At 39.8% G+C, this 25,906-nt stretch overlaps 1 protein-coding gene across 2 annotated transcripts in view; it reads right to left on the reverse strand.

The window, feature by feature from the left end:
- Positions 1–25,906, reverse strand: part of LOC145714947 (eukaryotic translation initiation factor 1A, X-chromosomal) — a 795,969-nt gene that overhangs the window by 142,153 nt on the left and 627,910 nt on the right. The gene's annotated exons all lie outside the window — the stretch shown is intronic.

Below are 25,906 nucleotides of genomic sequence, written 5' to 3' on the forward strand. Positions count from 1 at the left end.
AAGGAATGGAGCCAGCCTTTCTAAATCGGGCTTATTTCGAGCTCGAAAATAGAAATCAAGTCCGTTGGCTCCTCAAGAGGATCTGAAGGACTGGTGGATGGTAGCAGTGTTATTAGCACGTTGTGTGCCGTAGTTCTCAAATGTGGCCAGTGTAGCTGTTTGACTGTAGTGAGGATAGAATTTAGACTGATTAAGTAAATGAATCAATAGTGTCATCTCGCCCTTGATACGCACGAGGAGGGAGGGAGATGGAAGCGTAGAACACTGTAGGACCTGTGGTATCAGCTTATTTTGAGAGGGCTGATAGGGGCACCTGGGTGGCTCAGTCGGTTGAGCGTCCACCTTTAGCTCAGGTCAGGATCTCACGGTTCGTGAGTTCAGCCCCCACATCAGGCTTGCTGCTGTCAGCTCAGAGCTCGCTTCAGATCCTCTGTCCCTCTCTCTCTGCCCCTCCCCCATGCACACTCTCTCAAAAATAAAACATTTAAAAAAAAAAAAGAGGGTTGATAGAACAGTGGAAATAAAACTACACAATTGGGTCACTGAATACAGATCTTTCTAATGCTTTGAGAATCTCTGGTGATTGGTGTGATATTCAAATTTAAACACTTAACCTCAAAATTCAGGGTTCTGTTGCAGAAATAACCAATTTAAATGTTTGCTTTTGAGAGCCTTCTATACTGGGGTTTTATTTCGTTTGGCTTTAAACTCGAGTGCTGTTAGCCTTACAGGAGAATATCCAATCTTTACGTGGCTCTGAGGGGACACGAGTGGTATTTTGTGTAGGAAGTCTGTGTAATTATCTGCATGGCTAAAACCAAGAATCCCTGGGTAAGAAGGAATGGCCGCTGAATAATACACCTACGGAATCGAGCAGTTTCTGAGAAACACAATCACAGCTTTATTACTATACATTCTGGGTAAGTCACGTGCCCAGCACCAGCTGTACTCTTTCTTCCAAGCCCACTTCTAGGCTGTGTTGCAGTTGTGAGAGCGCTCGGTGCACCCTGCATGTGCGAGCTCTGGTTTCACCCCTGTGCTCCTGCCATGTATGTATTTCACTGATCCTGCAGAGGGTTTGTGTGGTGGTTAGAGTTAGCGCCCCTGCGGTGAACAGAGTCCTAATGAATAGCTCTAATGTACAGTGTGTGTGTGTGTGTGTGTGTGTGTGTGTGTGTGTGTGGTAAATGGCACTATCAATAGTGAAAGGGTCAAGAGGAACAGGGGGAGGGACCATATGCTTCATTTATCATTGCTGTGTCTTCTAGCAGACTGTGTAACCACCCTGAAGAAATTAGTTCCAGAAGCTTTCTGCTTTTGAGCTACAGACCCAGCAATTTTCAGAATTGTGTGCACTTTCAAAGAGTGGCAGGACTCAATGAAATTCTAGAATAGGAGCATTGAAAAGCCATTCCCAGTTTTTTTCAGAGAATGTTTGTTTTTTGAAGTATCAGTAAGAAATAATGTACTTAAAACATTAAATCTGGGAATAAAAGAAATGAAAACTCAGGTTAAGGACTGTCTTTTGCTCACCAAAAATAAAATCCTGTAATACAAAGATTTTAAGATACCTAATGTTTTGCATAAATTTTTTAAATGTTTTATTTATTTTTGAGAGACAGAGAAACAGCACGAGTGGGGAAAGGGCAGAGGGGGAGAGGGAGACACAGAATCCGAAGCAGGGTCCAGGCTCTGAGCTGTCAGCACAGAGCCCAACGTGGGGCTCGGGTTCACAAACTGTGACATCATGACCTGAACCGAAGTCAGACACTCAATCAACTGAGCCACCAGGTGCCCTGCATGAATTTAAAACAATATAAGTGTGTCTATAAAAAATATGAATCACTGGGGTGCCTGGCTGGCTCAGTCAGTACAGCATGGTACTTTTGATCTCAGGGTTGTGAGTTTGAGCCCCACACTGGGCGTAGAGATTGCTTAGAAATAAAATCTTAAAAAAAAAATTACTGATCTGATAATGGGGCAGGATAATGAATGGTTTTCATTGTATTCTGTTGAGACAACAGTAGGGCATCAAGATAAGAGTTACTTGTTTACGTAAACCACATAGAGAACATTTTTGTGAGGGTCAAGGTTCTGTTCTATATAAAGATAAATAGGACAAAGGTTCTGCTCCCCAAGGACCTCACAGTGTAGGAGGGAAGGACAGACACCCATACTTAACCACTGAAGAGGTGACACATAAAGTATAATTTTGGTGAAAAGTTACGTGGTGCTTCAGAATCTTGGAGGAAAGAGGATGGGGGTGACTTCTGGATGAGTCCTGGGGAAGACGGGGGGTTTGAGCTGAAATCAGCCCACTCCCATGAGAGCAAATCCAATCGCGTGCACTTAGTACCAGCTTTCCCTATGGTGGGCAGCGTCCCCTGCCCACACCCGACCCTCAGTCTCCTGGCTTCTGTTCTCTGAGGTTTTGTACCAGCTCTCCAAGCCCCGTCATTCTGGCCAGCACAAGTCTGCTTCCTGCAAAGCTGCTCCCCCGCTGACTTGGGGTCCCTCGTAAGTCGGATGCAGTAGCTTATTCCGGCCATCGTAACAAAATACCAGAGACTGGGTAGCATCCACAAAAAAAAAAAAAAAAAATTTGTCTTCTCACTCTTCTGGAGGCCAGAAGTCCAAGTTCGAGATGTCAGCCTCATTTCCCCCAAGGCGTTTTTCATGACTTGCAGACAGCCACCTCCTCCCCGCGTCCTCACGTGGTCTTCCCTCCACGTGTCTGTGTCGTGATCTCTTGTAAGGCACCAGGCTGGATCAGGGTCCCCTCTGATGACTTCATTTTACCTTACTTACCTCTTCAATAACCCTCCATCCAAATAGTCACATTCTGAGGTCCTGGGGGTGAGGACGCAAGCGTATAAATTTTAGGGGGATACAGTGAGTCCGTAACACTGGGAGGAATGTCGTTTCTGCCTTATACCTTAAACCAGCGCTGTCTGCTACATCGGCCCTCTCAGGAAGTGTCACCCCATCACTGAGTGGCTGAGGCCACACCTGATAGGGGAGCATTTAAAATTTTTTAAATATTTATTTACTTGCTTATTTCTTTCTTTCTTTATTTTGAAGTGGGGGAGAGCAAGAGCAAGGGAGGGGCAGAGGGAGAAAAAGAGAGAGAATCCCAAGCAGGCTCCGAGCCATCAGTGCTGAGCCCGATGCAGAGCTCAAACTCACGATCCATGAGATCATGACGAGGGCTGAAATCAAAAGTCCGGTGTTCGACGGACTGAGCCACTCGGGCGCCCCGTTGCGGGAGGATTTAAAATAAAAGGAAGAGGGAGGCGGCCATCCTTGAGTGTGGCTGGTGAAGAGAGAGGAATTTGGCAGAACCTCTCTGGAGGGCTTTTTGGTGGCCCGTAACCACTGCAGGCACCTTCTGGTGCACTGATCCCACTTTGAAGAGTTGCCCTTCGAAGTGAACGGCAGCACAGAGGCATTCCCCGCTGAGGTGCGGACTGATGCTCACTTGGTGGGTGTGTTTGCACCCCACCCTTCCCAGTTCTCATGGAGTCACCCCCTTGGTGCCTGCTGGTCTCCTTGCCTGGATGGCTGGTAGTGCCTTTGAACGGGGTGGAGGTCAAAATCCTCTCTTTTGAGGGCTGAGATGGTTTGGGAAAGCACCCACTCACAGCCATACACATTTAAATACTCCTTACGTTAACGCTGTTCATTTTGACAAAGGCATTGGCAAAGTCTGCTTTTCCTCCTTTGGAGATCATCTTTTCTTCCTGTTAATTTTTGTAGACTCTTCTGGTCGGTTGTCTAGTTAAGGTGCCTTCCATTTTGACTCAAGAACCAAGTTCCTATTTCTTATTTTTTTTATTTATTTATTCTTAATGTTTATTTATTTTAGAGAGAGAGAGCACAAGTTGGGGAGGGGCAGAAAGAGAGGGAGACACAGAATCCGAAGTAGGCTCCAGGCTCTAAGCTATCAGCACAGAGCTGGATGCAGGGCTCGAACCCACAAACTGTGAGGTTATGACCTGAGCCAAAGTCCGTTGCCCAACCGACTGAGCCACCCAGGTGCCCCAGTTCCAATTTCTTCTAATGGGACCTAGCGTGGCACTCTATTTGATCCATATTAAGTTGGCTTTCCTACCATTAGTGGGTGAAGCCAAATGTCTTAATCAAACCTGAGTGATTAACTCAGGTTAGAAATATATGCACATCCCTGGGACTCCTGGGTAGCTCAGTTGGGGTTGAGCGTCCCACTCTTGATCTTGGCTCAAGTCATGATCCTAGGGTCACAGGATCAAGCCCCGTGCTAAATGTGGAGCCTGCTTACGATTCTCTCTCTCTCTCTCTCTCTCTCTCTCTCTCTCTCTCTTACTCTGCCCCCTCCCCTGCTCATGTGCACGCTTATTCTCTCTCTCTTTGTCTCTCTCTAAAATAGAATTTTTTTAATTAAGAAATAAAAAATAATATATACACCTCTCATCCATGACCAATAAACATTGCCTTTTAGTTCCCTGCCCTGCAGAAAGTACAGCCTGTGAGGGGGCATGATAGCGTTCTTGTAGGGTGGTCACATGATTAAGCATCATTGCAAAAGTGGACATTCTAAAATGATGGCAGACTGAAAACTTGCCTCACAGAGAGGAGCAAGGTGTAGGGCCGGCAGAGTCCTCCCTGATGACCCAGTAGGGTCCTGGCTGAGTTGATGCGTTCCTTCTATACCTGCCTACCTCAAGGCCACCATCCATTCAGCGTCATTCATTTTTAGAAACTTTGGACAGTAGACGTGCCAAATACAGGCACGTTGTTTGGGGCCAGGATAAGGCAGCCTAATGGCAGGTTTCGCCTTTGCTCCTTTTCCTTTGTTGGCATTTTTATATTAGAACTTTGAAATCATTGTGTGTGCAGAAAACCGTTGGGGAATGCCAGGCCCACCAACGCTGAGCTCCCCACAGGATGACTGTGAGGACTGGCCCGCTGTCTGGCTCTCAGTTCCACCTCCTCCCCTTAGGACTCACAGGCTTGTAGGTCTCTATCCAGAGGGCCTCAGTGGCCGTTCTTTGTCTCTGAGGTTACTCCAAATTACTTGCCCCCCGCCCCCCGCCCTTCAATGAGGTTGTAAAGATTTATTTGTGGTAAGATGCAGACAACATAAAATTTCCCATTTGAATGTGTGCCATTCAGTGACATTTACTACATTGGTGTTATGCAACCATCACCATTATCTAATCCCAGAACATTTTTGTCACCCCGAAAGAAAACCACCTACCCACTAAGCAGTCACTCCTAACATAGGCTTACTTTCTTTAACTTATGAGATAACTTGACGTGATCCTCCACATGCGGCAAGAGTACGTCTTACTAATACACAGTTGCCGCCAGATGCGGGTGAGATGGGACCTCGGCTCTGGGCACTCACTTCCCACAGGCTCGGTTGTCAGGTTCTCGCACCCAGTCTCAAATCAGCTTACCCCCTGCATTTGCTGAAGGTCCAACACCTGAAATTAAAGAAAAGTCACTTATTTCTCTTAAGCAATTGAGATTATGTCCCAATATTTCTAAGTGTGTGTTAAACCTACTCATCGCCCAGAACTTCATGGAAGAGCACACAGAGCCGGGGGCGTGTTTTACATCTATGTCCCCAGCCCCACCCCAGTAGCCCTCTTTCCTCCACTCCCAATACAGAAATCCTTGCCACCCCCACCAGAATTCAGAGGAAAGGAAGACGAGGGAGGAAGACAAGCATGGGTGGTAACAGAGTTGTAGCCTAAAAAACAGATCTCCTTCAGGGGTGCCTGGGTGACTCAGTCAATTGAGTCCCAGCTTTGGCTCAGGTCATGATCTTGTGGTTTGTGAGTTCGAGCTCTGCCTCAGGTTCTGTGCTGACAGCTCAGAGCCTGGAGCCTGCTTCGGATTCTGTGTCTCCCTTTCTCTCTGCCTCCCTCCCCGCTCCCCCCTGCCCCCTGCTTGTGCGCGCGCGCTCTCTCTCGCTCGCTCGCTCTCTCTCTCTCTCTCTCTCTCTCTCCCAAAAATAAATAAACATTGAAAAACAAACCAAAAAATTATTGAAAAAAATAGATCCACTTCAGGTTTTCTCAAACAGCATTTGGAGCATGTTCTTGGGAATAAGCATGTTCTCCGTGTGAGTTTACTTTTCTGTCATTATTTCCATACTAATCCTTCAATTCATAAAAGGATATTCCGGGTGATGTGCATAACCGCACCTTGTACGTGAGGGAGTGTCTCATTGTCGGTGGCACTCACATAACTGCCCCTGGCTGGAAGTTAAGAATCTGTCCACATTCATCCACCAAGCTACCCTTCTAGATCCGGAAAAGACATCATGTACACATGAAACTAATATTACACTGTATACTAACTGGAATTTAAATAATAACATTAACAACAACAACAAACCACCGCAGCACCAACAAACTGAGATAATCAAATTAATTAGAACTCTGGAAGAGAGCAGAGGTTAATAGCAAATAAGTAAATGATGAAGTAGAGGAGCCACTGACTCCACACTCTTTCAGGCCCAAAGAGTGGCTACACACAGTTGTCTTCAAAACACTGAAAAGCAACATGGCATTGCTCTGTGGAGCAAAAAAATAACAATCAACAAGAAACAGTTTGAAACCCTGGGAGAATCACCCATGGGGAATGAGATACTTTGAGGAATAGCAAACAGCCTTGAAAATACCCCCAGAATAACAGGGATCTACAAAGCACATGCATGTCCAGTGCTGGATACACACTCAGAAACAAACCGAAGAGACAGTAAGCTTTTACAGCTGTTAAGTTGCCTTTGGCTAGTTACACGGATGTCAAAGAATTGCACAAAGAGTAAAGCGACAAGCAGGACAGACTTTGTTCACTCTCCAAGGGAGGAGAGAGGCCAGATATCAAGAGAGATGTTGACCCCACGTTTCTGTCAGGCTGAGGCTTTTAAGGGGTTTGAAGGATGTGAGAGGATTGTGGCTGTGCCCATGGTCAGGGGAGAGGGGGATCTACTCTTGGTCTGGTAGAACAAGAGGTGGCAGGTTTCTGCAGGGGCTCGGTCTGGGCCTCAACTGGGATGTGGATTGTGATCATGCTAGACAAGAATATGTTTTGCAGGTGGCATCTAGTTTATGAGAATGGACATCAATGTGACCTAGAAAAACAGAGTTAGGGCCAAGTGCAGACATCTGTGAGTTTTGTCCATAACTATAGCTAGGGGTGGAAGTGGGGTTTGAATAGATTCCCTCATCTTTTTATTTAAAATTATATTTGATTGGGAATATGGGAGAAGCTTGTTCTTCCAAATTCTTTCCTGCTGAGCAGACAGCCTACAGCTGTCCCTACCTAGCTGTAAAGACAGACCAAGAGTGAGGAAAAGGTTGATACTGGACTGCCCCTGAGTGTGAGCTTGTTGAGACCTTAGAGAGGTACCATGAGTTGAGATTCAGTCCTGTATTGAAGAGATTAGATATTGTAAAATACAGAGCCCTGAAGTAAGGGCTAGTCCAATAACTTCCAAGGTCCAGTAAATGAGTGAACCATGAGACCCAAGACCAGATATCTAGTTTCCAGGAAAAACAATCAGCTCCCCAGTTTTTATATCTTTCATCATTGTCTTTAGCTGTGTTGATGATTTTATCAAGACTGTCTAAGACCTGGCCTGACTCATTTATACACACACACACACACACACACACACACATATATGAACTCATTTACATATATATGTGCGTATATGTATATACATATATGCATATGTATGTGTGTGTGTGTGTGTGTGTGTGTGTGTGTGTGTGTGTGTATATATATATATATATATATATATATATATTTTTTTTTTTTTTTTTTTTTTTTTTTTTTTTGGTAAAGCATAAGTCTCCCCCCACCCCACCCCATTAGCAGTTAACAGGTCTAAAGTTGGATGATTTTGAAGAATTATTCCTGCCAGGGAATCAATGTGTCTCTTCTTTGCTTGGAGTGTGGAAGTCAAGTTGGCTACTTGTTGACGAAAAGAAACAGAGTTCCGGCACTAAGATAGAGGGCCTAACCCAATCGCCATAAGGATACTGAAGAGATGAGACTAGACACCAGCTTAGCTTTGTGGGAGTGGGTTAGAAAAGACTGAGTTTTTACTTGAGTAAGACTTGCATGCCTGTGTTAGGGGTATGAGGACCGGTGAGGTGGGACAGTGTAGGTCAGGCATTAGGTATATGAGTGTACAGTGCCCCTTGCTAGTGGGCTGGGGCGGGGGAGGGGGTAAAGCAGGGAAAGGCTTGTGCTCACAGAAAAGGTCATTGTGAGAGTTGTGCATATTTATTTCTGGGCTTTTTAATCTGTTCTATCTTTCTGTGTGATTTTATACCTTTCTTGACTGATTACTCTGGTTAGAACTTCCAGTACCACATTGAACTGAAGTGGTGAAAGTTAACATCTTTGCCTTACTGTCTTACAGGAAAATCTTTCAGTCTTTCAACAATGAATATGATGTTTGCTGTGGGTTCTTCATCTTTGGCTTTTATTATGTGAGGTAGTTTTCTTCTATTCCTATTTTTTTTTTGTTGGTTTTTTTTAAACATAAGGTAGTTTTGCATTTTGTCAAGTGTTTTTCTATTTAATTAAGATAATCCTGTGGGTTTTCCCCCTTTATTCTGTTAATGTAGGGTGTTACACTGATTTTCTTATGTTGAACCAATCTTGAAGTGCAAGGAGTAAACCCCACTTTTCTATGTTTAAAATTCTTTTTAATATGCTGCTCAATTTAGATTGCTAGTGTTTTGTTGAGGAAGTTTGCATCAATATTTATATAGGATATTAGTCTATTTTCTATAGTGTCTTTGTTTGGCTTTGGTAACGGGGTATGTATGCTGGCCTTACAGACTGACTTAGAAAGTGTTTTCCCCCTTCTTCCCCACTCAGGATTTTGGAAAAGTTTGAGAATAAGTGATATTTACTTTTTTAAATGATTGGTAGAAATCACCAATGAAACATCAGGCTTTTCTTTGTTGGGAGTTTTTTGTTAGTTTGTTTCTTTTTTTTTTTTTTTTTAAATAACTCTTTCAATCTCATTATTATTTATAGGTCTATCCACATCCTGTATTTCTTTGTAAATTAATCTTGGTAGGTTTTATACTTCTAGGAATCCATTAATTTCATAGAAGTTATCGAATTTGTGAGTGTGTAACTATTCATAGCACTCTTTTATAATCATTTTTGTTTCTGTAGAATCAGCAGTTTCTGTGGAATCAGAAGTTGTGTCCCCACTTTTATTTCTGATTTTAATAATTTGAAATTTTTCTTTTTTCTTAGTCCATGTAGCTCAAGATTCTGTTGTTCTTCTCAAAGAACAAATTTTAGTTTCATTCAATTTTTTGCTACCTTTGCATTCTCTGTCTCATTTATCTCTGTTTTAAGCTTTATCATTTCCTTTGTCCTTTAGATTTGTTTGTTTGTTTTTTTTCAAGTTTCTCAATTTGCAACATTGTTTATTTGATATCTTTTTTGTTTTTTTAATGTAAGAACTTATACCTATAAATCTGCCCTTTGATTTGCTTTAAGTGTGTTCAATAAATTTTGGTATTTTCATTCAGCCCTAGGTGTTTTCTAATTTTCATCATAATTTCTTCTTTGATTCACTGGTTGTTTATAAATGTGTTGTTTAATTCTCAGTCTTGCAAATTTTCTGGTTTTGTTTCTTATTAATTTCTAAGTTCCTGTTGTGATTAGAGAAGATAATTTGTATATTTATCTTTTACATCAATGGACACTTAATTTGTGGGCTAACCTATAATCTATGCAGCCATAGTGCAAGCGAGAAAAATCTGTATGCTGTTGTTATCAAACATAATTTTTTGTATTTGTCTGTAGGACCTATTGGTTTATTGTACTGTGTTCAGTTTCCTTACTTTTGTCTGGTTGTTCTATTAAGTATTAGGGTGGTGTATTGAAGCATCCAACGCTTATTGTAGAATTGTCTATGTCTTCCATCGTATCAGTTTTTGTTTCATATTTGATGATCTGCCACTAGAAACATAATAGTTATAATGGTATGTCTTTCTGCTATATTGAAACTTTTATTAATATATAATGTCCTTCTTTGTCTCTTGTTCTCGTTTTTGAAAGAGGCTATTTTGCCTGATATTAGTATAGCCATCTTTGCCCTTCCATGTTTACTATTGACACAGAATATATTTTCTATCTATTCACTTTCAACCAGTCTATACTTTTTTTTGTCTAAAATTAATATCTTATAGAAAGCATATAGTTGGATCCAGATTTTTAAAATCCACTCTACCAATCTCTGAGTTTTGCAAAAGTGGAGGATTTGATCCTTACACTTAAATTAAGTACTGATAAAGAGGGACTTACTTCTGTCATTTTGCTATTTGTATTCTATATGCCTTATAGTTTTTTAGATCCTCGTTTCCTACATTCTTATCTCTTGGGTATTTACTTAATATTTGTAATGAAATGTCAGTTTTTTTCTTTTTGTATATATTCATAGCTCTTTCATTGTTACCATGGAGGTTACATTTAAAATCTTAAAATTTTAAGTTTAATTTTCTTTTCCTTTTAATTTTTTTTTGAGTGTAGTTGACACACATGTTGCATCAGTTTCAGGCATACAACATAGTAACTGGATAACCTCCTACATTATGTTATATTCACCCAAGCGTAGCTACCATTTGTCCATATACAACACTATTACAATATCATTGACTATATTATTCATGTGCATCTTTTATTCCCCTGACTTCATTCCATAACTAGAAGCCTGTGCCCCTCACTCCACTTAATCAATCCATTTTGCCCATTGTCCCACCCCCCCTCCCTTCTGTCAACCATCACTTTGTTCCCAGTATTTACAGGTCTAATTCTGTACTTTTAGATTCCTCATTTTAGTGACATCCTATGGTATTTACATTTCTCAGTCTTACTTATTCCATTTAGTATTATACCCTCTACATACATCCCTGTTGTCACAAAATCATGATCTCATATTTTTTATGGCTGCATAATAGGATGTTGTATGTATGGATGCACACACACACACACACACACACACACACACACACACTCCATCTCCCTTACCTAGTCATCTGTTAATGGACACTTTGGGTTTTTTTTTTGTTTTTTTGTTTCTTTTTTTTCAATATATGAAATTTATTGTCAAATTGGTTTCCATACAACACCCAGTGCTCATCCCAAAAGGTGCCCTCCTCAATACCCATCACCCACCCTCCACTCCCTCCCACCCCCCATCAACCCTCAGTTTGTTCTCAGTTTTGAAGAGTCTCTTATGCTTTGGCTCTCTTCCACTCTAACCTCTTTTTTTTTTTTTTCCTTCCCCTCCCCCATGGGTTTCTGTTAAGTTTCTCAGGATCCACATAAGAGTGAAACCATATGGTATCTGTCTCTCTCTGTATGGCTTATTTCACTTAGCATCACACTCTCCAGTTCCATCCACGTTGCTACAAAAGGCCATATTTCATTCTTTCTCATTGCCACGTAGTATTCCATTGTGTATAGAAACCACAATTTCTTTATCCATAGTAATGGACACTTTGGATGCTTCCATAATTGGCTATAGTAATAGTCCTGCAATAAACATAGTAGTGCATATAATTTTTTTAATTTTTTTTTCATTTTCTTTGAATAAGTGCCCAGTGGTGGAATTATTTTGATCACAAGGTATTTCTGTTTTTAATATTTTAAGAAAACTCCATATCGTTTTGCATGTTCCCATTAACAGTGTCCAAAGTTCCTTTTTCTCCACAAACAAACATCTGTTGTTTCTTGTGTTTTTTATTTTAACAATTCTGACAGATGTGAGGTGACATCTCTTTGTAGTTTAGATGTATATTTGCCTTATAATTAGTGATTTTATCATGTTTTCATGTGTCTTTTAGCCATCTGTATATCTTCTTTGAAAAAATGTCTACTCAAGGCCCCTGCTCATCTTTTGATGGAATTGTTTGATTTTTTTTTTTTTTTTTTTTTTTTTTTTGGTATTGAAATTTAGAAGTTCTTTCTATATTGTGGATACTACCCGTTAATCAGGTATGCCATTTGTAAATACCTTCTCCTATTCATTGGATTGTCTTTTAGTTTTGCCGATTGTTTCCTTTGCTGTGCAACTTTTCTTTTGTTTGCCTTGCCTCAGGAGATATATTTAGAAAAAGTTGGTATGGCCAAACTCAAAAAAATTACTGCCTGATAGCATTCAAATTTTCTTTCTGACCCTGATAATGCCATTGTTTTATGTTCACGTTCACTGACTCTTTCTTCTCAAATCTGTCTTGGAAACCCTTTACTGAATGTGTCATTTATTATATTTTTCATCTCCAGAGTTTCTTTTTAGGTCTTCTATCTCTTTACTGAGTCTATACTCACTTTGTTTGTATATCGTTTTCATAATGTCCTCCACATTTTCCTTTAGTTCTTGGCACATTTTTAAGATAGTTGTCTTAATGTCTTTACCTATTATAACTGCCATATTTTTCAAGGGCAGTTTAATTTTTTCCCCTTTGAATAGTCCATGCTTTCTTCCTTCTTTGTATGTTTTTAATTTTGCTATTGTTGTTAAAAGCTGGACATGCAAGTCTAATGATATGTACCCTAGAAATCAGATTCCTCTCTTTGCCAGGTTTGTTGTATTTTGTTACTGTTTTAGCTTGGTTTTCTTTTTTTTATTATTGTAGGCTAACTGTATGCCAAAGATCAGCCTTTGTTGTAGATTGTAGATCTTCTCTGTGTCTTTCCTTAGGCATATACAGTCACTTTCTAATTTTTCCTTATATTTTTTAATGCTCTAATCTGTAATGTTCACTTCTTGGAGGGAAGAAAGGACAATGAAGGAGGGAAAAGGATACTGGCCCTTTAAATTCTCTGGGAATCTCTTCAACTGGTGAATGGGCTTGTGCCAATGAGTTGGGGAAATAATAATGACTGCTAGTTTCTTTGCTCCTGGTTGACCAGAAGTAACAATCAGCAATCAGTTCCGTTCCCTGATAGTGGGAGTCAGGGTCCTTTTTGCAATCTTGACTTCCGAAAGTGGTTTGCAAGGTGCTCCTGGAAGATGGGCACGTGGCAGACACCTGCCATCAGAGTGAACAAAGCTTGGATAGCTACTACCTTCCTAAGAACTGAAATTGACCAAAATTAACTGTAAGTTTTGTCTATTTTCCCCTTGGAATTTGCAAGCGTCAATAGACTTCAGAGTTACACAATAATTATATAGAGAGATTATGCCTGTGCTATAGCTGTCAAGGTGGAGACAGGCTCCTGCTGCTTTATATTTCACCATTTTCTCAAAATCCTTTGAGGAAAGCAACTCTTCATTTGGATGATAAATTCTGTAATTTTTAAAAGTTTTTATTTAAATTCCAGTATAGTTAACTACAGTATAACAACTAGTTTCAGGCATGCAACCCTTACATATATACCCAGTGCTCATCACAACTGCCCTCCTTAATCCCTACCACCTATATTCTATTCCTCCCACCCACCTTCCCTCTGATAGCCATCAATTTGTTCTCTGTAGTTAAGAGTCTGTTTCTTGGTCTGCCTCTCTTGTTTTTCCCTCCTATGTTCCTTTTTATTTGCTTGTTTCTTAAATTTCATATATGGGTGAAATCATATGGAATTTGTCATTTTCTAACTGACTTATTTCACTTAGCATAATACTCTAGCTCCTTCCATGTCACTGCAAATAGCAATATTTCATTATTTTGATGGCTGAGTAATATTCCATCACACACACACACACACACACACACACACACACACACACACACCCCGTCTTTATCCATTAATCACTTGATGGCTATTTGGGCTCTTTCTATGATTTAGCTATTGTTGATAATTCTGCTCTAAACATCACGGGGCATGTATCTCTTTGAAACAGTAAAGTATCTCTATAGCACATTTGATAGCAAAACAAGTCCTTCTTAATTATGAGTAATTTCTACATGAGGGCTTCTTTGTTGTAAGTAATTTTATGAGGTATATTTTAAGTCATCTCATTTAATTCCCAAAGTAATGCTGTTGGATAGGTTTTCGTATTCACTTTTTATAATGGGAAAATTAGGTCTTACAGTTACCAAAAAAATGTGCATAGCTACTGTGTCAGGACTACAAAATGTTGTGAGATAGCATATATATGTTGGCAATACATATATTTTTTATTATCTAGCTGTAATTTCACAGATAAAGTATAAAACAGAATTGCAGTCAGTTCTTATTTATGAAAATAGAGGGAGAAACATGAATTTATTGTACTCTTTCTTTTTCTGTTCCTTTCTCTCTCTCTTCTCCTCCTGGGATCTGAATAATGCGAATGTCACTATGCTCAATGGTGTCCCTGAGTTCCCATAACCTATTATCATTTTAAAAAATAATCAATTATTTAAATTCCAATATAATTAATGTACAGTGTTTTATTAGTTTTAGCTGTACAATATAATGATTCAACAATTGTATGTATTATTACATGCTCATCATGATCAGTATGCTTTTAGTCCCCTTTATCTATTTCACCTTTTCCCCCACCCGTTTCCCTTTGTGCAATTACCAATTTGTCCTCCAAATTTAAGAGTCTGTGGTTTTTTGGGTTTTTTGTTTGTCTCTTCTTATTTTGTTCATTTGTTTTGATTCTTAGATTCCACATACAGGTGAAATCATGTATTTATCTTTCTCTATTTTATGTAATATCTTCCAGATCCATCCATGTTGTTGCAAATGGCAAGATTTCTTTTTTTTTTTTTTTTTTTTTTTTTGTTATGCTTGAGAAATATTCCATTGTTCATATATACCACATCTTCTTTATCCATTCATCTACTAATGAACACTTAGGCTATTTCCATATTTTGATTATTTTAAATAATGCTCCTATAAACATAGGAGTGTTTAAACCTTGTTGAATTCATGTTTTCTTTTTGGGGTGTAAATATCCAGTAATAGAATTAGTGGGTCATGTAATAATTCTATTTTCCTTTTTTGAGAAATATCCACACTGTTTTCCTCAGGGGCTGCACCAGTTTGCATTTCCATCAACAGTGTACAAGTGTTCCCCTTTCTTCACATCCTCGTCAACACTTCTTTTTGTGTTTTTGATTTAGCCATTCTGATAGGTGTGAAGTGGTATCAGTGTGGTTTTGATTTGCATTTCCCTGATGATAAGTGATGTTGAACATCTTTTCATGTGTTTATTGGCCATCTGGATGTCTTCTTTGGAGAAAGGTCTGTTTATGTCTTCTGCCCATTTTTAATTGTATGATTTGATTTTTTGGTATTGAGCTATATTAGTTCTTTATACATTTTGGAAACCACCCCTTACTGAATATACCATTTACAAATATATTTTTTTATTCATAGGTTGTCTTTTTGTTTTGCTGTTTGTTTCCTTTGCTGTGCAAAGCTTTTCATTTTGGTGTAGTCCCAGTGGGTTGTCTTTTTGTTTCCCTTGCCTCAGGAGACATATCTAGAACAATGTTGCCACAGCTGATGTCAAAGAAATTACTGTCTGTGCCATCTCCTAGAACTTTTATGGTTTCAAATCTCACAACTCCATTTTGAGTTTATATTTGTGTATATTGTAAAAAAAATGGTCCAGTTTCATTCTGTTGCATGGAGGTGTCCAGTTTCCCTAACACCGTTATTAAAGAGACTGTATTTTTTCCCCTTAGATATTCTTGCCTTCTTTGTTGTAGATTAATTGGCCATATAATCGTGGGTTTCTTTTGGGGCTCTCTAATCTGTTCTACTGATCTATTTGTTTGTTTTGCAGCCAGTACCATACTGTTTTGATTGCTAAAGCTTTGCAGTCTATCTTGCGATCTGGGATTGTGATACCTTCAGTTTTTTTCTTCTACAAGATTGCTTTGGCTTTTCAGAGTGAGTGTGTGTGTGTGTGTGTGTGTGTGTGTGTGTGTCTGTGTGTGTGTGTGTGTGTGTGTCTGTGTGTGTGTGTGTGTGTGTGTGTGTGTGTGTGTGTGGTTCCACATAAACTTTAGGATTATTTTTTCTAGTTCTGTGAAAAAGGATGCTGATATTTTGACAGAGATTGCAATAAATATGTATATTGCTTTGGGTAGTATGGACATTTTAATTGTATTTATTCTTCCCACCCATGAGCATGTCTTTCCATTAGTTTCTGTCATTTTAATTTCTTTCATCAATGTTCTATACTTTTCAGAGGATAGGCCTATCACCTCCTTGGTTAAGTTTATTGTAAATGGGATTGCTTTCTTTCTTTCTTTTTTAATGTTTATTAATTAATTTTTGAGAGCAGGGGAGATGCAGAGAGAGAGGTGGAGAACGAGAATCCCAAGTGTGCTTGGTGCTATCAATACATACCCTGACACAGGGATCAATCTCATGAACTGGGAGGTCATGACCTAATCCAAAATCAAGATTTGGAGGCTTAAATGACTGAGTCACCCATGTCCCCTGGGATTATTTTCTTAATTTTTATTTCTTCTGCTTTATTATTAGGGTGTGGAACTGCAACAGAGTACTGTACATTAATTTTCTAACCAGTGACCTTATTGAATTCATTTATCAGTTCTTGTGGTGTTTTGGTGAGGTCTTTAGTTTTCTATATAGTATCATGTCATCTACAACTAGGGAGCATTTTACTTCTTCCTTACTGAATTAGATGGTTTTGTTTCTTTTTGTGGTCTGATTTCTGTGGCTAGGACTTCCAGTAAGTACTACACTTAATAAAAGCAGTGAAAGTGGACATCCTTGTCTTGTTCCTGACCTTGTGGGAAAGATCCGGCTTTTCCCCATTGCAGATGATGTTCACTGTGGGTTTTTCAGCTATGGCCTTTGTGATGTTGAGGTATGCTCTCTCTAAACCTACTTTGTGAGAATTTTTATCACAAATGAATATTGTGCATTATCATTGTTTTTTCTGCATTTGTTGAGATGATCATATAGTTTTTTATCCTTTCTTCTATTGATGTGATGAATCACCTTGATTGATTTGTGAGTATTGAAACACCTGTAAATCCCACTTGATCATGGTGAATGATTTTTTAATGTATTGTGGGATTTGTGCTAATATTTTGTCAAGGACTTTTTCACCCATGTTCACCAGAGTTATTGGCCAGTAGTTTTCTTTTTTGTAGTGTTAGCTGTTTTGGTGTCAGGATAATGTTGGCCTCACAGAATGAGTCTGCAAGATTCCCTTCCTCTTCTATTTTTTGGAATAGTTTGAGAAAAATAGTTATTAACTCTTCTTTATGACATTATTTTAAGTTTATTTATTTTGAGAGAGACAGAGACAGCATGAGTGGGAAGGGACAGAGACAGAAGGAGAGAGAGAGAATCCCAAGCAGGCTCTGCACAGGCAGCTCAAACCTACGAAGCCCTATGATCATCACCTGAGCTGAAACCAATAGTCAGACTCTCACAGACACTCAACCGAGCCACCCAGGCACCCCTGTTAACTGTTCTTTAAATGTTTGGTAGAATTCATCTGTGAAGCCAGCTGTTCCTGGATTTTTGTTTCTTAGGAGCCTTTGATTACTGATTTATTTTATTTCTGGTAATTTATCTGTTCAATTTTTTATTTATTTCTGATGCAGTTTTGGGAGATGAAATGTTTCTGGGCATTTATCCATTTCTTCCAGGGTGTCCAGTATGTTGCAAATAATTTTCATTGTATTCTCTTATAATCCTTTGTATTTCTGTGGCATTAGTTGTTATTTCTCTTCTTTCGTTTCTGATATTGTTTGAGCCCTCTCCCTCCCTCCTGTTGGGACGAGTTCTGGCTAGGGGTTTATCAGTTTTGTTTATTTTTTCAAAGCACCAACTCATGATTTCTTTAATCAGCTCTGTTGTTTTTCAGTCTCTATTTCATTTTATTTTTGCTCTAATCCTTAACATTTCCCTCCTTCTGCTGGCTTATGGTTCTGTTTATTGTCCTACCTAGCTTGTTCAGGTGTAGGTTTAGAGAGTTTATTTGACATTTTTCTTGCTTATTGTGGTAAGCCTGCATTGCTATAAATTCCTCTTCGAACTGCTTTTGCTGCATTCTAAAGATGTTGGATTGTTGTTTTCATTTTCATTTGCCTTTATATATGTTTTGATTTCTGCTTTGATTTCTTAGTTGACCCATTAACTTTTTACTGTCATGTTATTTAACCTATATGTGTTCATGTTTTTTGGATTTTTTTCTTGTGGTTCATTTCTAGTTTTATACCATTGAGGTCAGAAAAGAGACATGGTATTACTTGAAAACTTTTTTGAATTTTTTGAGGCTTATTTTGTGGCTTAACATGGGATCTATTCTGGGGAATGTTTCTTGTGCTGTTGAAATGAATGTGCATTCTGGCTGTTCTAGGATAGAATGTTCTGAATGTATTTGTTGGATCCATCTGGTCTGATGTGTCACTCAGGGCCATTGTTTCCTTACTGATTTTCTGTTTGTTGAATCCATTGATGTTAGTGAAGTGTTAAAGTCTTCTACCATGATTGCATTATTATCAGTTCCTTCCTATATGTTTGTTAACAGCCGATTTATGTATTTAGGGGCTCCCGTTCTACGTGCATAAATATTTAAAATTGTTATATCTTTGTGTTGGATTGTTCCTTTTGTGGTTATGTACTGTCCTTCTTTGTTCTATTACGGTCTTTGGTTTAAAGTCTATTTTGTCTGATATAAGTATTGCTACTCTGGCTTTCTTTTGAATCCATTGGTTTGATAAAAATTTCTCCATCCTCTCACTTTCAATCTCCTGGTGTCGTTGAGTCTGAAATGACTCTACATGAGAGAACATATAGATTGGTCTTTTTTTTTTTTTTTTTTTTTATCTACTCTGTCACCATATTCTTGTTCTGGAGCATTTAATCCATTTATCTTCAAAGTAATTATTGATATGTATGTACTTACAGCCATTTTGTTACTTGTTTTATGCCAGTTTTGTAGTTTTTCTCTGATCCTTTCTTCTCTTGATCTCTTTCATGGTTTGTAGGCTGTCATTAGCAACATACTTGGATTACTTTTCTTTATTTTGTGCATATTTATTAATGGCTTTTGATTTGTGATTACCATTAGGTTTGTATATAACATCTCATGTACACTTCAGTCTATATTCAGTTAATAGTCACATAAGTCTGAAGTCATTCTAAAAGTTCTAAATTTCTAGTCCCCTTCCCTCTATATTTTAGGTATATGGTCCCATAGTTTTATTTTGTGAAACCTTCACTGGTTTTTATAGAGATACTTAATTTTGTTGCTCTTGCATGTCCTACCTTTCTTACTCCTGCTTATGGCCTTAGTTTCCACTCATAGAGTCCCTCTTAACATTGCTTTGTAGAACTGGTTTAGTGTGATGAACTCCTTTAACTTTTTTTTTTAACATTTTTTTTTTCCTGGGAAACTGTTTAGTATTCTTGGGTGTATATTTTTGCATTTCGGTACTTTGAATATATCATGTTACTCTCTTCTGGCCTTCAACATTTCTGCTGAAAAATAAGCTGATAGCCTTATGTGGTGTCTTTTGTATGTAACTCTTTTCTCTTGCTGTTTAAAAATTTTTCTCTTTATCACTACTTTTGCCATTTTGATAGTATATGTCATTGTGGGACAGTTGACTTTAGAATCCCCCTAGTCTGCCACCTTTCCTCTGTGTATACACTCTAATTCAGGAAAGATGACCTGTTGAGAAACTGAGCATGAATTGAATTACCTCATATTCTTGCTGTAGGATGTGTGCAGAAAGTTCCAATCTTTCAGATCTTATTTGTGTGTCCTCAATATTTTGTTTATTCTAATGAAATCTTAAAACACGTTTAATACAATTATTCTTCCCTTATGCTTTTTTCCCTAGCAAGACTCCTTTGGATCACCTTCATGGGATCAGTTTAAAGTAAAGATCTTCATTTCATTGGGAAAAAATAAGCTAGAAAATATTCCATTGTATGAGTGTGTCATCTAAGTCATTGCTGGACATTTAGATTGTTTGTAATTCTATAACAAAGGTGAATTCTACCTCATGCACTATCTTAGAACAACACAGAAGGTGTTTGAATTATATTCGTGTAATAGATAAGGAAGTAGGCTCTCTTGGGAGAGCAGACAGCAAAGGATAGGATCATTAATGTTCAAGCCTGCCCTGAATCACCACAGTAATGTGACTTGCCAGCAAGGCAAAGTGTGGACTTTAAGGCCTGGCACGTTGTGGTTTCTACAGAGATCCAACTGTCCTGGTCGGACGCAGTTTCTTCACTCAGGTTCCCAGGTTTTTGGCACTCGTGTGGTTCCCAGCTTGGGACAGGGGCTTGCATTTGTCACACAGACTCAGCTGTGGTCACTGCTCTCTCTGTGGAACAGGCCTCATCAGGGAGTTGATTCACTTAGTGTCTCTGCACAGATACCCTCCTTACAATTTGTTAGAGCTGAGTTGCTTGCAAGAAGTATAAAACCTAGGAACCTGGGGATCACCAAGAATGGGAAGCTGCACTGCAGATAGCAAAGAGCAGCTGTTTGATTAACCCTGACTAAATGTCTAAGGACAAGTCTATGGCCAAGTGAATGGAACTTGGGATGGAGGCCCTTGTCCAGTGAAGGAAGCATGGAGAAGCCCCACATGTAAGCTGGTGGGGCACCTGATGAATAGGTCACCTGGTCTCAAAGGTTTTAGTGGGCTGGGCTCAAACATTGTCATAGTAGACTCTGCTTGCCTGGGTCTAGGAGGTGGATAGTTCTCCACTGTTCAGGGAGGATACACTGTGCTGCCTGTGCTGTCAAAGGCATTGGGCATGACTCCCTCTCAATTTTCATTATTAGCAACACAAACACCTTCAAATCTTTGCATTATTGAAAGTACAAACAGATCTATCTATCAACAAGGAGTTTGCCTCCTGCATGCAGCTCACTGAAACATTTGTTCTATTTTCATGCAGATGATGCCACCCAAAAGAAGTCACAGGCAGGGAAGAGGGACCAGAGGATGAGTGAAAGCAAGATGGTCAGAGGTACCACACCCACACTGGAAGACCCTTGATGTCTCAGATGTAGCTCAACTTGGGGTAAGGGGCTAACGTTTGTCAGGCCTGATGCATGATGGTTCCCTGCCGGTGCCGAGACAGCAATGCCCCCAGCTGCCTATAGTGCTGCACTAGGAAAGCAGCAGAGCAAAGTTACTAATTATAGGGAATCAGACTGAAGCTCCAAGACTGTGTGTGACTGCAAGAATCTACATGAGCAGAGGAAATGTCATGGCTTCCTAAATTTCCAGGTTTTAAAATTTTCACGCTTAATAGTCCTTGTGTAGAGAAACAGGGCTGTGTACTGTGGAGTGCACCACATGCCAAAGGAGGCATCCTACACTCCTGACCTGAGCTAAGGGGTTTGGCAGTTCCTGAATGGGGAGCCTGGCCTTGCCTTCCCCGATTCTGTGGGATCACCCACCAATGTGTGAGGGTGCTGACTGGATCTAGAAACCTAAAATTCTGCTTCTTACTCCCAAAAGCCTACATTTTCTCTTCCTGTAAAGGAGGAATGCACCTGTACAGTTGGGGATGAGGGATATCAACAAACCCTTAAAATCAGATACCTTAAACTCTTCTTTTTTCACTGGCAGGCACAAAATTGAAGTGGCCACTAACCTTAAATAGCCAAAATATCTTGAAAAATAACAAAGTTGGTGATCTCACAGTTCCTTATTTTGAAATATATTGGAAGTAATCAAACAGGCTGATACTGGAGCAAAGATAGATAATCCACCAAGTGGACAGAAGAGAAAGTCCAAAATAAACCCCCATATATAGTGAAATTATCTCCCACAAATGGAGATAAGACCATTTAGTGGGGGGAAAGTCCATTCAATAAATAGTGTTGGGACAACTGGATATCAATGTGGCTAAGAAAGATGCTAGACACTAACTTCACAGAACATGCAAAAACCCAAACTGGATCAAAGACTTAATCTAAGAGCAGAAACTATAAAACTGAGGAAAATACCATAGAGAAAAAGCTTCAAGATATTGTATTTGTCAAGGATTTTCTGCATCTAACACCAAAAGCTCTGTCAAGAAAAGCAAAATTAGACAAATGGTACTACACATTACTTAAAAACTTTGTGCACTGGAGTGCCTGGGTGGCTCCAGTGTTAAGTGTCTGACTTTGGCTCAGGTCATGATCTCTCATGTTCACGAGTTTGAGCCCACATGGGGCTCTGTGCTTTCAGTGCAGAGCCCACCTAGGATCCTCTGTCCCTCTCTCTCTACCCCTCCCTCTCTCACGTTCTCTCAGTTTCTCTCAAAAATAAATAAACACTAAAAAAATTTGGTGCACCCGAACTACAATAAACACAGTGAAAAGGAAACTTGCAGAGTAAGAGAAGCTATTTGCAAATGACATACCTACTAAGTGAAAAAAAAAAAAAAAAAAAGAATATAACAACTGTGTTCATGGATGTGGAGAAACTGGAAAGTTTGTGTACTGCTGATAAGAATCCAAATGGTGCAGTTGTTATGGAAAACAGTATGGTGGTTCCTTACAAAGCTAAAAAAAGAATTATATGATACAGGAACAGTTACATATGTTAGAAAATAAGCCACGCCAAAGAAAATAGTGCAATTCCTTTTATAATGGGGTACTTAAGGTAATCAAAATCATACAAACAGAAAGTACAATAGTGATTACTGGGGGGAGGGATAGGAAGGAATGGGGAGTTATTGTTTAGCTGGTATAATTTCTATCTTATAAGATGGAAAGAGTTCTGCAGGATAAATGGTGATGATAGTAGTCCATTATGAAAGTGCAGTATTTAATACCTATGGATTGTACATTTAAAAATGTTATGCTTACCACAACAAAAAAATTTGTAGGAATACATAATAAATATTTATGTAACGTATATATAGTTTATGTGAAATCCACATTTTGCTTGGTTTATAGAGACTATAAAAAAATCTGGAAAATGGCTGCACAACCATGTTGACCCTATGTAACCATGTAATTAGAAATAATTTAAATGGCATATTTTGTTATCTTTTCAAAAACACAAAACAGAATAAAAAACACATGGCCACAAAGACAAAAAGGAAGCAGGTACTGGCTGTGAAGATTGAGATCACTCAGTACCAAAAAGTAGGTGCTGATTGATGCAAACTCTGGATTCTTTTTACTGGTGATAGTTTCTCAGGTGCAGATCATCTTGCTGGACCATTAGAACTTTTGGGGAAGGGAGGTAGAAAGACAGAAAAGGAGGGCAGGTTTGGAAGATTTGTGTCTGCATATACACTTAGCAGGCAGGAGGACAGTTTGTTGTTCCCATGAATTTTTGCTCTGTTGCTACCTAAATGCCCCCTGCCCAAACTTTAGTTTTAAAAAAGAACAGGACAAATGAAGGCATTTTCTATAGACCTCAAAACAGTATTGACTTCTGTGAAGTCACAGAAAAAATGGAAAATAGATTATTAAAATGCAAAGGTTCAGGCAGTGGGAGGCAGCTGCTCTTATTTGTCTCTGTCTGTATCTCACCTGACTAGGAATAATTTTTCTCTGTGCTGCCTGGCTGCGTGCACTTTCACTGGAACTGAACTCCCACAGTTCTTCACATCCAAGAGAGTTAGGGACAGGGCAGTAAGCATGTGCTCTGGTGTCCCAGGGAATGAGAGGATAAAGGAAGGAAGTTACCCAGTAATCTCTTTCCATGCTTTGCTGAATCTTCTCAGATGGTATGAGTGCTGCTTTGGACCAACCTAATCCTGACTCACAACAGAGATTAGTTTGAGGGCTGAGGTGAAAATAAATGTGCACATTTGTGGTGACAGAAGGCATCCAAGTAGGTTTTTACCCAATTTGTGTGAAAGAATACCTCATATCTTAGACCCTGATCTTCAGACCCTCAACCTTCCAAAGGAGACGTGGGACCCGGGCAGGCAAGGTGATTTTGGGCTGGAACACCCAGAGGGAGATGTGGTTCGTGAGTGAGGCTGAGCTTCCCTTAGGGCTTCCCAGCACAGCTTTTTCCTACACAACCCGTGCACAGAAGAGAAGGCAGTTTGTCCCACCCCACCTCATCAGCTGCATTGTTGGGAAGCTGGTATGCCAACCAGCCAGTGTAGTGCTGGGTGCCCCTAGGGTCCTAGCTATAGAGTTTCGCTAGAGGTGGGGAACTGGGAGAGGAGGCTTATTGAGGTGGCAGAAAGAAGTCTTCCAGGTCTGCATGGAAAGTTTAAACTGGAAATGGGCTGTTGCTTGAAACCATAATAGTGGTATTGTACTGCCAGTTGGGAACAAGCTCCTGTCTTTGACCATCCCTCAGGGCAGCACCTGAGGAGTCTCTCACTGTTGAGAGACATAAGAAAGAGTGGGAAGGAAGTGTTACAAGGGGTCTTAGCCTACTGGTCAGCAGGTGGGAGCTGGCGATCCCACGGGAGTAAATGCATACCTCCTTTTCCCACTTCGCACTGGGGCTACTGACATATGGCACTAGTAAGCCACAGTTAGACTCTGCTCCCCAAACCCACAATCACGAACATAGCCATGCCCCTGCTCCCACTTCCCAGTGCCCAACCCTGGGGCCTCTCCAGACACTTCTCTGGAGGGAAGAGAACTAGGAGATCATAAGCATGTGAGTTGTGGCTGTCTACTGCCAGATCACACAGCACTTACCTCACAGTCAGGTATTTCTCTGAAGGATAAGAGGAAGCGTTTCCTCCTGGGTCACAGAAGACAATTGAGACTCAGCTGTCCCTGGGCTTTGGTCCTACAACCTGGCCCAGAAGAAAATATTCTGTAGTCACAGAGAGCCCAAATGCAGAGCCTGGACTGGGGTTGGAAATGGTACCTGCCTCTGCTCTGAGCAGTAATTAATTGCCAGAGGTACCTCAGTCCTGCCTGGAAGGCCAGCTTTGATGTTTGAGATCTGGGGCAAGCTTCTGAGTTATGCAGGACCTTGCAGGTTTGACTGTAGGGCCTATAATTCAACATGGAAACTCTTCAACAAATACAAACTTCCAGAATTCCCTGTGCAAAGTTCTTATGCAGAAAACCAGTTGAATTTTAGAAACTTTTGGAAAGTCTAGAATTCCCTTACTGGGGCTTCTCAGTTCTAAGTTTGTGATGCCAATTTCCATATTAACAAAGGCCTGTAAAAGTCAGGAGTTGGTTTTTTTTTTGTTGTTGTTTTTGTTTTTTTAAATTTCTTTTGTTGTACAGTGTCTCATGCTGACATCCTCATAAGATTCAACCCACAAGTCCATCGTGAAACAGTGACACCAACCTGTTACCTAAGATAAGGAAAACTGGCCTCAGCATGGGTTTGGATGAAGAATAAATCATTTTCAAGCATCCTGGCTTTCAGTCAGCCTAAGTGAATAAAAATCATATTCACCAGGAGAATGCCTGAAACCCTGTTGTTGAATTACTGGATTATTTCCTTCTAATTTCATTCTCTCTCACTATTGGAACACTTTTTTGAGCAAGTCTAAGAGTAGCCACCTGCTGTAAATCATTAAAATATATGTCAGTTCTGGTAAATATACTTTTAAATTATGGTGTTTCTCTTCCATTCTGGTATATTAAAACTCCAGAGGAAATTGTATTTCTTCACAACCAGACCACCAACAGGTCTCTGATGGCTAGGCTTCCCTATGCCTGATGCTTTAGCCTCCTCCCTTCCACACACACACTGTTCTGTCAGGTCTCTACCACAAACTGCCTAGCAATCAGCCATGCCCATTCCCAGTGCAAGCCTTGAGCTTTGCTCCTGACTGTGACTTTCTTAAGGCAACTACCCTACCCCATTCAATTCTGTGCTTATTTGTGAGTGCTTCAGAATTACTTAGAGACATGCTGTACTTCTATGTGCTGAGTCCTAACTGCTTCTGACTTATTTTTTTTTCTTTTTCAGTATATGAAATTTATTGTCAAATTGGTTTCCATACAACACCCAGTGCTCATCCCAAAAGGTGCCCT

This window comes from Panthera onca, chromosome Y (assembly GCF_046562875.1).
Source record: "Panthera onca isolate mPanOnc1 chromosome Y, mPanOnc1 haplotype 2, whole genome shotgun sequence".
In the NCBI taxonomy this organism is placed as follows: Eukaryota; Metazoa; Chordata; class Mammalia; order Carnivora; family Felidae; genus Panthera; species Panthera onca.